This window comes from Triticum urartu, chromosome 2A (assembly GCF_056163025.1).
Source record: "Triticum urartu cultivar PI428250 chromosome 2A, HENAU_Tu73, whole genome shotgun sequence".
Classification (NCBI taxonomy): domain Eukaryota; kingdom Viridiplantae; phylum Streptophyta; class Magnoliopsida; order Poales; family Poaceae; genus Triticum; species Triticum urartu.
The window spans coordinates 589,858,537-589,870,146 of NC_141874.1; positions in this window are offsets into that span (position 1 = coordinate 589,858,537).

An 11,610-nucleotide genomic window follows, 5' to 3' on the forward strand; every position below is an offset into this window, starting at 1 on the left:
GGAGAGAGAGAGAGAGAGCTTGAGAGGGCTTCCATGGTGAGAGGGTTTTGATGAAGATAGATGTTGGTGTGGCTCAGGATAAGGTGGGGAAAAGATAGCGGTGTGGTGCGGCTGAGGATAAGGTGGGGAAAAGATGTGGTGCGAAAGGGAGCGGTGCGGGACCACGAGTCAGGTCGCGTGTCGCGAGCAACCGGCCAAAAACTCGGCCGGCGCCCCGGCGTAAAACGTTTCCCATAATGTTACATCACTACCAAGTTCTAGGATAATCTGCGGAGGATCACCATTCCAAAGAATTACAAAATAAGAATCATAGGAACTCATGCCTAAAAAAATCATAGGAACTTCTAGCGGCTTGTGTGCCACCTTGTTCCCTTTCCTTGGACAGTGAGAGTGCAAGACTTAACCAATACTTTGAACTAAATGAAAACACTCGTTCAGAGTAGCAGAATAAGGACTCCGAATATCAACTTACCCCTTGCATGCCTGGATAATCTCAAGACAATCAGATTCAAAGATCACATTTGAGCATCCCCACTGGTCCGCTAGCTCCGTACCATTCTTCGACGCCAAAAGCTTCTGCTGCAGCGGCATCAGCCGCATGCGTAAAAATAGTTGTTGACCGAGTAAGAGCCTCACCCCAGTGATTTTCAAGAACGGGCGTTGTAGCTCCGCTTCCATCTTCCATGAAGCATGCATCCACATACACTTTATAAAGATTTTGTTCCTACTCTATGGTTAGTAGGCTGGATACCCCTCAAAAAGTTGGTAGGCTGGATTACACATCAAAAAAAGTTATTAGTAGGCTAGATTTGAATTGTCTCTGAAATTTCTTTTAAAGAACAACTATCATTATTCCTCAAAAAAAGAAGATACTCCCTCCTTCCCATAGTGAAGTGTCAAAAAACGTCTTACATTATAGGACGGAGGGGGTATTATTCTAATTTTAATTTTTGAACTAAGCCTAGTTTGGATGGTTAGATTTTTGTGGTGGAACCAGCCTACTGAAGTTCAAATCCTATACTTGACGCAGGTGCTCGCATATTCCAGTATTTATTTTAGCCTCTCCAATGCTATTCTTTTAGTGGTATGACATGTCGGCCTATAGTTGAACCGATAACTGACTTAGAGAGGTGAGAGGAGCCACAAAGGCTCCACCAACACCACGAAGACAATAACCACTAGTGATAGACCTTGAGGCGGCCTCCAAACCTTCACAAACTCACAGGGTAAATCACAAACTTGATTCCTCACTGAGAACTCCTACCACCAAGGAGTCTGCAACCCCCAAGAGCAACAACAACAAAGAGGAAAGCTTAGAATTTGCTCAAATCACTAATTACTTTGGTCAATATAGATCAGATGAGTGGATCTATGCTTGGTCGAAACCTCTCTCAACGCTCTCAGGAATTCATCAAGAAATGTTCAATTTGGTGTGGGGGAATGAAGAGAGCTTCTTCTCAGATTTGGTCAAGTGTATTCGAAAGTGGTTGTAAGTGCATCTAGTGCCACCCCTAGTTGGTTTTGGAGTATTGACGACAAACTTGGTTGAGGGACTAATGTGTTTGTGAGAATTGCAGGATAACACGTGTAGTAGTCCCTTATTGATTCGGTTTACCTACCAGAGATGACTCCTACAAATGTGTGAGGACAATGGTGGTTCGTGAAGACATTCACGATGAAGATTGTGACATGAGAAGACATTCATGTGAAGACTATGGAGTGCGAAGACATAGTTGTTTCGTAGTTTCCTTTTCTTCTTTGTTGAGTCATAGGAACCACCGTACTGTTAAGCGGGGTCCAAGTGAACAAAGTCAGAGTGACTGATGTGATGCCCAACCAAAATCCTATGTCTTCAAACGAAGACAATGAGAGAAAATCTTATCCAGAGCTGGATGAGTCAGCTTTACTTATAGCCCAAGTCAAGTTGCCGCATGTGTTTGAAATCCGACCGTTGGACACGTGCCGGTTCCTCGGTGACCTAGGGTCATTTCAGACAAATCAGGTCGGGTTGCCTTCTGGCTATAAATATCCCACCCCCTACACCATAAATTGGTGGCTGCTCGGAGTTAGTGCACAACTTTTGTCGTTTGAGAGCAACCCACCTCCAAAGCATTTGAGAGAGAAATCCTTGCGAGGACAAAGCCCAAAACACCCAGAGCCAAAGAGTGTTAGGCGTCACTGAAGTCTTTCTGTCCACGTGACCTGAAGACGTGTTACACCTGAGGACGGTGAATCCTCTAGCCGGTTAGGCGTCGCGTTCTGAGCATCCAAGAGCTATTGTGGATCGCTAGTGAATAAAGTCTGTGAAGGTTTGGAAGTCTACCTTGAAGACTTACCAGAGTGATTGGGCGAGGACTGTGTGTCCTTAGATCAAGGGGAATAAGGTGAAGACGTGGTTTTCTGAGTTAAATCTCAGCCTCTCTAACCAGACTACAGTTGTCACATCAACTGGAACTGGTCTATCAAATCCTTGTCTTCACCAAGCAACTGGTTCTATCTTTCACTTTCCTTTACTTTACAGTTTGTCTTTGTGAAGTCATTGCCTGCTCTGAGTGAAGACTATTTACTATTGGCTTCATACCGTCTTCCATCCTGATCCATACTACCCAGCTGTTGATAGTCTTCGTGCTTTCACTTCATTGATTACTTGACTATGGCTTATCTAGTGTAGTCTACCTTCCGCCGCATATCAATAGGTTTATTTCTACTGTTTGTCTTCAAAGACCTCGTGTTTTGAAGACTTCCATAAAAATTGCCTATTCACCCCCCTCTAGTCGATAACTAGCACTTTCAATTGGTATCAGAGTGATAACCCACAAGTATAGGGGATCACAATAGTTTTCGAGGGTAGAGTATTCAACCCAAATTTATAGATTCGACACAAGGGGAGCCAAAGAATATTTGAAGGTATCAGCAGCTGAGTTGTCAATTCAACCACACATGGAGATTAATTATCTGCAGCAAAGTGATCGGTAGCAAAGTAGTTTGATAGTTTTGATAGTAGTGACAACAACAATAGTAACTGAAGTAAATATGCCCTAGAGGCCAATAATAAAGTTGTTATTTATATTTCCTTATATCATGATAAATGTTTATTATTCATGCTAGAATTGTATTAACCGAAAACTTAGTACATGTGTGAATACATAGACAAACAGATGTCACTAGTATGCCTCTACTTGACTAGCTCGTTGATCAAAGATGGTTAAGTTTCCTAACCATGGACAAAGAGTTGCCATTTGATAAATGGGATCACATCATTAGAGAATGATGTGATTGACTTGACCCATCCATTAGCTTAGCATGATAGTTGTTTAGTTTGTTGCTATTGCTTTCTCCATAACTTATACATGTTCCTATGACTATGAGATTATGCAACTCCCGAATACCGGAGGAACACTTAGTGTGCTATCAAACGTCACAGACGTAACTGGGTGACTATAAAGATGCTCTACAGGTGTCTCCGATGGTGTTTGTTGAGTTGGCATAGATCGAGATTAGGATTTGTCACTCCGTGTATCGGAGAGGTATATCTAGGCCCTCTCGGTAATGCACATCACTATAAGCCTTGCAAGCAATGTAACTAATGAGTTAGTTACGGGATGTAGCATTACAGAAACGAGTAAAGAGACTTGTCGGTAACGAGATTGAACTAGGTATTGAGATACCGACGATCGAATCTCGGGCAAGTAACATACCGATGATAAAGGGAACAACGTATGTTGTTATGCGGTTTGACCGATAAAGCTCTTCGTAGAATATGTAGGAACCAACACTACTGCCGGATGCAGCTAACGCGACACTACAATCAGAGACCCTTCGAGAAACTGTGTGCGGTGCCATAATCGCAAACGGTGCTGTATGAAAACCTTCAGAAATGTGTAAAACGTTTGCGATGACGGATGCATCAAACACAGTTCAGGTTTTAGTTGCGTGTGCGATGAAGGGCATATGGTTCAGTTCAATGAACTGTTTGCAATGAGGAGGAACAAAAGAAACGGGCAGCCAGATGGAGGCGTGTGCGATACACAACATACGGTTCACTCGGATGAACTGTTTGTGATTAGGCAACATAAAAGAAACGGTCAGCCAGATCAAAGGTGTGTGCGATATACGGCAGGCGGTTCACTCGGATGAACTGTTTGCGTTGAGACATGAGAACAGAAACGGTTCAACTTAACAAGATGTGTGTGATACGCGGCAAATAGGTCTGTAATCGGAAATGTGTCTGAAGACCGATAAGAACACAGACGGTCGCTGCTAATAAGACATGTGTGTTGTGCGATGGTATTACATACAGAACAACAACATATATATACACACACTTATAAGGCCATGCTTGCATAACCAAATTAAACATCCACTTACATAGGTGGCTACTACAACCATGGCATTTGCACACACCAAAGTAAACTATTACATGCATAATTACATAGGTGGCTACTACACACATGACATTTCCACACACCAATAAAGTAAACTATATATTACATGCATGATTAACTGGCATAAACAATCATGTGATCATCATCTACTTCTTGTGACGCTTGCTCTTCTTGTGGCTCGATCCGGACTCGTCGATTTGGGTAATGAGGCATTTCCTCATGTCAACGATCCACTTGTGCATCTCGTAGCATGTGTACACGCTCTTGGGCGCGAACCTGAGGTGAGGTTCATCCAGTTGCCGCATCCAGGCCTTGTGCCAGGATACGTGACTTCTTCTCTGGGCGTCCTGCTTCATCTTTTCGTAGTAGGGGTCGATGATGGCCGAAGCGAGTTCGACCAGGGAGTCCTGCTTCGTGCTGCCCCAGACCCTATAGTGGTCACGGATTTCGACAAGGTTCTTGCAGGCCAAGCCTGTAACACTGAGCGCTTTTACATCGTCTTTGGTATCCACCATGGCGAACTTGTAGTCGGTGTTGTTGACAAACCTGTTGATACGGTCGCAAGGATTTGTGGCCATGCAGTAGTGGTAGATGAGGACATGATGGCGCACGCACAACTGGGCGACGACAACCTTCTGATCTATGCCGGGACGACCGGCGGTATACTGGAGGTCGATGTCGACCACCTTGTACTTGTCTCCAGCAAGCAACTGCTCAACGCTGTTGATGTAGTCGCCCACCATGGCCAGGTCGATGGTGTACACAACCAAGAGATCCGTCTCCCTCTTGTGGGTCTCCACTCTATGCTCGCCGAACTCCATTTGAGCACCGCCGGACATCCCCTCTCTATGTGTCATCGTGGGTGTGCTTGTTGTGTTATGGGGCGCGATCGAAAGGTTGAAGAGGCTAAGGTTATAATGGCCGCGGGAATTAAAGGGGAAGCCGGACGGCCAGGAATATCGGCAGGCCCTGATGGCAGTTCTAATTTGCAGCGCGTAACTCCATCGTGACGCATGTAACTGCATCGTGTGGCAACGTGCGTGACGCAACCGCATGCATATGGGACCCCCGACGTGATCGTGCGCACGCCCGACTGCTGGCAGAGCGCGCGCGGAGGGACGCGAGCAGAGCGCTCCGTGGTCGCCTCAAGGAAAATCTGTCCACAAGCCGAGCGCACCGATGGACGCGAGCAGAGCGCGCCAACGGACGCGACCGAGCGCACCGTGCCGCCTAACGGCGAGCAGAGCTTGCCGAGGGACGCGAGCACAGGACGTCACAGTGATACGTGGCAAATAAGACGAACTATTGAGCGATGTCGGAGACATCAAGCACGAATCAGATTAGAGTTGCGTGTGTGATACGTGGCAGACAGTTGATCCATTAGAGCTGTTTGTGATGGAATAAGTCATGTGTGTTGCGGGCAAACGCTTGCTGGTGTATAACCTTAAATTTAACCAAAAAAGTGTTAATGCATGTTACAAAAATTGTATAGCTGGAAACTATGTTCAAATACGACTCCAATGATATAATCTATGGCGACATGCATTCGTATTTTATTAGTTAATAAATCCTACTTATAAATCACGACGGGAGTATAGTAGGTAATTAAATCACAAGCATTTTTTTATTAACTGTATGTGTATGTGTCCTCTCGTCCTCCTCTCGCACGTCTTGTCACCCCGCTGCCGCAGACGACTTACAACGCAAGCTTGCGCAGCGCGCGAGGGCGTTCTTTTGGCCGAACGGTGGCGCGAATGAATCGTCGGTGAGCCTGTTCTGACACAACCTTGCAGGTTCCCGCGCAAGCTTCCTGCCGACTCGGTGAAATCCCCCAAAATTACAATGCTTATCGGCCTGCTATAAAAACCCTCACAGCCGGCGAGTCATGCGTCGCATTTTCCCCTCCCTCCATGTAGCTTATCTCGTTTGCTTCTTCCACAATCGTCAATGGCACCGGTCCGTCGTCGTCGCTCAGCCACTCCACCGTCATCAGAGGACAGCTCCAGCTGGGAGGCTACACTATGGCGGCGGTGCAGTCCCCGGCGTAGTGTAGTGCGCGTGGTGTCCCTGTTGGGTGTGCGCGGAACACCCACCACACGCTCCACCGCCGCTGCCCGTCGGCAGCTGTTGCCGGCCGCCGTTGCCGCCACACCACCGTCGAAAGCCAAGGCCATCTCCCGCTCCACCGCCGCGGCCCGAAGGCGGGAGGTGGCCGTCGTGGCCGCCACCCCACTGTCGGCCACCGTGGCCATCACCTGCTCCGCCACCGCGGCCCGAAGGCGGGAGATGGTGGTCGTGGCCGCCACCCCATCATCGGCCGCCGTGGCCGCCAGCCCACCGTCGACCGCCCGGGATCATCACCCGCTCTGCCATCGCCGCCCGAAGGAGGGGGCGGAGGTGGAGGCCCGCACGTGCGTCAGCGACCTTGCGCGCTACATCGAGTTCCTGCGGGAAGAGGAGGAGCGCCTCGTAGAGCATGCAAAGAGCCTTACCACAGCCGTGCCTGCAGCACACGCCAACGCAGAGGCGAGGAATCAGGAGATCTGCGAGCAGTCCGGCCGCTTCGAGAAGGATCGTTTGGAGCGGCAGTGAGTGTTCGAGCTGGCGAGCATCGCTGAACGTGCAGCAGCGGCAGGCACCGTATTGCATTTGTCCAGCTCGTCGATAGGCTCCTCCTCCTCCTCCTCTGCCTCTTACTGAGCGCGCTCGGCAGAGGAGAGGCTGCCGGAAGTAGCACAAAGCCCTTCTGTGGTAATAGTAGTATTTAGGGGCTATTTTGTTCAGTTCATCTGACTATAGATGTGTGGTCGAACTGTACAACGTACTTAAAATTAGCTAGCATATATATAGTTGAACTAGCTATTTTAGTACGTGGTTGGCAACAATTGGGGAGAAGTTTGGTCGGTTCAGTTGTCGAGTTGAACTGTTTGTATAAATTAAGAACGACTGCTTAATGTATGAATGAAATCTATGCTTAATTACTGAATTTTAGTTGCAAAAATTACATAGTGCTAATGATTTCTAGCTGCATATTTTGACAAATCGTAGTGTTACAAGGATTGACAAATGGCAACATTACTAGATCAACAAATGTAAATCTTTTCAGTTTGACAAATGGCAACATACCCAATATGACAGATGCAAATCTTACCAAATTGTTTATATGTGGTTGCACACGGGTCATCCAGAACAACCGTTTGTGTTGAAGGGATGCACAAATCCTGCGTTGCTCTCACTTTGCATACAGGTGTTCTATCTAAATCATTTGTGATCAAGAGTTGCAGAAATCCTGCTCGACACATGTCGGGAATACACCCCATGGTATGACCCAACCGGAGTTATAACCCGGTTGGACTTGATCACCCGGCAGGTGTTAAGTCAGATGATAACCCGACAGGTGTTAAGTCAGATGATAACCTGACAGATGTTAAGTTAGATGATAACCCGACAGATGTTAAGTCAGATGATAACTCGGTAGGTGTTAAGTCAGATGATAACCCGACAGGTGTTAAGTCAGATGATAATCTAGCAGGTGTTAAGTCAGATGATAACCCGACAGGTGTTAAGTCAGATCATAACCCAACAGACAGTCATAAACCGGCAGACAGTCATAACCCAGCAGACAGTCATAACCTAGCAGACAATCATAACCTGGCAGACGGAGTCTCTTGGGGTTAACAAGCCCGAGACGTTAAGAAGCCCAAGATGTTAAGAATCCCATAAAGAGAAGTCAAAATAGTTTAAGTCTTGATCCGAGTTGGACTCTACATGTAACCCGCCCCTTCAACATATATAAGGAAGGGCAAGGCACCCCAAAGGAGGAGATAATAATCTTAAGGGTTAGACATAACTAGGAGAGCCGGTTTACGGCGACTCCCTCGTGATGATAATGAGACCTAGTCTCAAACAGCATGTAGGGTTGTTACCGAATGATGTTTCCCGGGGCCCGAAGCTGTCTAAATCCTTGTCTTGTGTTGCGTCTCTTGATTCCACTCAACCCCTCTCAAGCTACCACATAGATGTGTTGGCCTCATGACTAAGTCCTCACACTAGGACATCTGCCATGACAATTCCATGACAGCGTGGGGCACGCGTACGGTGGTGTTGAGTTCTTGGAGGGATCACTTTTCAGGGATCGAGAAGCTCGTGATTGGTCAGATAAGAAAAAGATGGTTTGATGGTCAAAATCATGATTAACTTTGGAGTTTACAACACGAGAGGTTTTGAAATCAAGAGGTTAGGGTTCCATCGTCTGCGCCGCTAAGCATGATGAGGCGATCCGCCGAAACCGATTCTACGTTGAGTCTGAGATTGACAAGGAGTTGATCTGCTGCACGGTCGGATTCGCCGAGTTCCCCTGCCGCTGGCTCAAGTCTCAAGAAGGCCACCTGTTTTTCAATAAACCGGAACAGCTACTGCTCCCGAGATATTACAAGGTCCGCCCAATCTGCTGACCACAGGTTCTGCAGAGATCAAAAGAGATTAAAATAGCGTCGGATGCGCTGGCACAAACCGTCGAGTCTATGCCGCTGCCACGATGGATGGTCCAAGTTTTGTCTTTTACCACGAGTTGCTATTATACGCTACAGGCGCAACTACAAGTCTACGACCTAGAAACGGATAAGACAGTAAACCGGACTCCTCCACCGTCCACCCCTCGAGGCCCACGGTCCCGCCGTCGTCACTCGTGGTTCTCTGGCCGCCCCATCCACTGGTTGGCTCTGATTCGAACAAACCACCACGGTTGACTCACTTTGCGTCACCTCGGCCGCGCACCGACTGGCCGCTGTCGCCTCGCTTCAAGCCGGCTCGGCCCCACTTGGCTACCTCCAAACCACCTCCTACCACGAACCAGCTTCCGACTTGGTTGTTTCAATCCGCCGTCGTGGCCTCGGGCTGGTGTCGCCGAGTTGCCACGACCGCGCTAAGAGCCGCCCTGCGCCCGCTGCCGATTCACCACATGACCAGCTATCGCTGAATCGCCACCCCCAAGCTGCTCTCTCTGCAGCCTGCCGCGGCCCCGCTGTACCGGTCAAGTCGCTAACATGGTTCGCCGGCTTCTGACTTCAAGCCAATCGCCGCTTTGTCACAGTTGCTGTCGCGGCCAGACCAAATTGCCAATAGCCATTGACCGCATCTGCAGCTATTCCAAGTCGCTGCCGCCATGGTTGCATTGCTGCCTTTGCCGCCTCGCTGCCGGAGCATGTCCCCGAGCCGTTGCTGTCGCACCCCGAGCCGCCGCGTTTGTCTTCAAACTGCCACTGCGGCGTAACCCGCCTTGCCGCTCCCTCGTGAGTCGCCCGATTTTAGCGCTCCTCTGCGTCGCCATTGCCGACCCGCTGGTCCACCTCGCCCCTAGACCGCGGCTTCGACCCGCCATAGCCACGGTCCTCGCCTCCATTGCCGAGTGCCCGCGCCTCTACTCTGAACCGCCACTGCATTGAATCACACTGAGCACCGCTTCACGGCACATCGTGCTGTGCTGAGCCGCGGAGCTGCTCAAAAGCCGTCACCCCAACAAATCGCCGGAGTACAGCCGCGACCAAGTCGCCGTGCTCACATCTACCATAGCTCTACCTGCTGACTCGCCGAGCCACTTCCCCGTGGCTGAACGCCCCACCCGCCGGTGGCTACAGTCGCGCCTCACTTCCTCCTCCTCTGTTTGTGTCACCGTCGATGACTCGCCAACCACGACCCGGAAGTGGATACAAGCATGACTTGGGCGTGGATTCATCCAAGCTGGCCACGACCCAGAAAGTGGGGATGGATGCGAGCTCGCCTCGCGGGTGCCTCTCTGCTACTGCGCCTGGCTTGAGTTGCCCCGTCTCCGGCTGGGCCTCGTATGGTCTCCCCCTGCTGCGAGAGCCGCCTTGTTGCCGTGGGTCACCGGCGCCGCCTCGTTTTACCCTTGAACTAGATGTTGCAGTGGCCACCGTCGCCTCCCATCTGAATCGCCATCACACCTCATCCTCCAACGCTCGCGTTTCCTCTGGTCGGATTCCACTTCGAGCGCCCGTCGGTTCGCACCCGCACCCCGGCCTCACGCTCACCTAAGCTTCAAACCGCCTTCCGGGTTATCTCCGCTGCTCAAACTCCGTTGCCACTACCTCCCCACGCCGGCCTTGCGCCACCCGCACTGCTCCTACAGCCGCTGTTGCGGTTCACATCCACCAGCGCGGTTACGTGCCAGACCGGCTTGGTAGAAACGGGAATCGAGAGTTGAGGTGGGGTATACTGGAAGTATACTCTGGTCATCCCGGTCAGAGGAGAGTTGGAGTTTTTTTCGTCCAAGTTCCAGTACCAGCGCACGCATTGGAGACTATGAGCATTACAATCTGAAACAAATAGAATATTAAATTCCTTCAAAGAGTTAAAGAGATCACGTGATGGAGAGATCAACACTACTGATTCATCAGATATCAGACCAGACTAGCACATTTACGCTGCTGTTGAACCTCAGTGTATCCCAGTTAAACTCTAGACCATGCAAAGATCATCCGTCATCCGACAAAAAAATACCAGGTGCTATCTGTTCTATATATTTTATCAGTACATTTTTATTTCTCTGAGCACCATTACACTGCCCTATTGGTGTTCTTATATACAGATAAAATTATCGTTATACTGCGGATATAAAGCACACACTGGCAACGTTCTACAACGGCGTTTTCCTCCGTGTCACATTACCTAATCCGGATGAACAGACGACCAGTTCACGCGTCCGCGCCGGTTTACAACATGGAGGACAACTTGCCCGTCCACACCGGCCTATAATATCGCGGCTGACTCATCTGTCTGCTCCTACGGCGGACTCACCCATGATTGATTTCTGCTTCACCATGGTGATCATCAACTCCGCGGTGGATAACTACTAGCCTGGCATATCAGATGAAATCCATCCAATATATTTTTTATTATATATTGCTTTCTTTAAAAAAGCAATTACTCCGGCTTGCAAAGTTATCTAATGCAGGACCCTAAACCGCCAAATTTGTGCAAACTTGAAGGCCGTCAGAAAATTTCCGGCTTAAAAAGAAGGATTCCGGTTTAAAATCTGGCTCAAGGGAAAGCTGTCTCCCACAAAGCTTTGAAGCTCTCAATATCCGATTTAAGAATTTCTGGTTCAAAAGAATAATCTCTCACAAGTTTGAGTTCTTAGGAAAAATTTAAGGGATCAAAGAGAGTCTGTTGCAAAAGCACAGCTCAAACATAGGTGCCCCTTGAG